At 38.8% G+C, this 1970-nt stretch overlaps 1 protein-coding gene across 1 annotated transcript in view; it reads left to right on the plus strand.

Annotated features, from left to right (window-relative positions):
• Window positions 1–1970, plus strand: part of VSIG1 (V-set and immunoglobulin domain containing 1) — a 52251-nt gene that overhangs the window by 28386 nt on the left and 21895 nt on the right. The gene's annotated exons all lie outside the window — the stretch shown is intronic.

The following is a 1970-nucleotide window of genomic DNA, read 5'->3' on the forward strand; positions in this document are numbered from 1 at the left end:
ATCCTACTTCCGTAGTGATACTGCCTCGGAAACCCAAGGAGGGGTCGCTATGAGTCGGGGCCGACTCGACGGCACATAACAACAACAACAACTCTTGTGGACTGAATTGTGTCCCCTAAAAAGATGTGTTGTGGTTTTAGTCCTTGTGCTTGTGAACATGACTCTAGTTGGAAATAGGGCTTTTCTTTTGTTATGTTAATGGGGTTATTCCAGAGTATTGTGTGTCCAAAAGATAAAGTCTTCTTAAAAATATTTTATAAAATGAGTGAAGAGACACAAAGACACACCCAGGGAGAAGAGATCCAGGGAGAAGAAATCGAGTGAGGAACCACCTACAAGCCAAAGAACACCCAGGACTACTGACAAGGAAGAATATTCCTTGTTTTAGTTTGTTTGTTATGTGCTGCCCTGGAGTCTCATAGAAGAGGTATCTATCACTAAGTAGATTGCCCAACCTTCCTTCCAAGGAGTGGCTGGTGGGTTTGAACAGCCAGCCTTCTGGTTAGCAGTCAAGTGCCTTAGGCACTAAGCCACCAGAGCTCCTAGAGAAAAATTAGTGAAGCAGTAATCTAATTCTTTGGAAAAAAAAGAGTAAAGTTGATAAACCTCTAGTAAGACTGACAAAAAGAGATTTAAAAAAAATGATTCTATCAATTGATGCAGCAAAACTATTTGGCAAAATCCAATACCTATCTATAATAAAAACCAAGTTGGAATAGATAGTATATTCATTTCCCAGGGCTGCCATAACACAATTACCAAAAACTGGGTGACTTAAAACAACAAAAATTTATTCTATCATAGTTTTGGAGGCCAGAAAACTGGAGAAATATGAAGATTGGTGGATTGTATCAATGTCCTGGATGTGATATTATACTATAATTTAACAAAATGCTAACCATAGGGAGAACTGGGTAAAATGTACATTGGAACTCTATCCTAATTCTTAGAACTGCATGTGCATTTACAATTATCTCACTAAAAATTTAAATTAAAATTATTGAGGACCCCAAAGAGCTTTTATTATGTATTATTTCTATTTCCTATATTAGAAATTAAAATAACACAAGGATATACAAATACACATTTCATTAACAGCCAGAGTGATGACCTGTCATGTAACTTCTAGAAAACTTTACTATATCAGGAGAGGATGAGAGTGAAAAGAAAATTTTTTAGTATTGTTATGAACATAGCTTTGATCTTGAAGCCTCCAAAATGATCTTACGTAAGATAACTGACTAAGCCCGGTTTACTTGGGACTTTCCTGGCATTAGCACTGACCATTCTAGCAAAAATGGATCATTTTCCCTGATTACCCTTAGGTCTGGACTTGAACTCACTCCTGTGGCTTCCAGCCAAACAATAGACAGGCAGATAGGGTGAACATTTACATCAGGTACATACACTCCTTAGAACAATCAATTGTGGGACAACCGAAGGGCAGTATCTGCACAGAGGCAGGAATGCATAGGAAAGAAGGACACAGGGAAAAGGAGGAAGTGGGAAGAGAGCTGTTACATTGTAGGGATTACAGTCAGTGTCATGAAAGTAAATGTGTATGAACTGTGTGGAATATGAATTTGCTCTATAAACTTTCACCCAAATAACTATGTGTGTATGTGTGTGTGTATATGTATATATATATTAATGTATGGTTTGTCCGAGATTTCCCCAGTTTTAATACAGAAAGTCTCACATTCCTGGGACCCATGAAGTCCTGGCCAAGCTGACATGGCTATTCACCATAATCAAGTATGTTTTTGGGGTCTCTGGAAGCACTTTGAGTACCTCTGTGTAAGGCCATCTTGCACAGAAGGAATTCCCAGTTAGGATTCTTACCTTACTACTGCATAAAATTTGAGTGTTTCCACATTATAATTTGCTAGGCCCTCTCCTGGGAGCTCTGGTAGCATAGTGCCTAAGGCACTTGACTGCTAACCAGAAGGCTGGCGGTTCAAACCCACCAG

This window comes from Orycteropus afer, unplaced genomic scaffold, assembly GCF_000298275.1.
Source record: "Orycteropus afer afer isolate SDZICR_OR568_19922 unplaced genomic scaffold, OryAfe1.0 scaffold00336, whole genome shotgun sequence".
NCBI classification, from domain to species: domain Eukaryota; kingdom Metazoa; phylum Chordata; class Mammalia; order Tubulidentata; family Orycteropodidae; genus Orycteropus; species Orycteropus afer.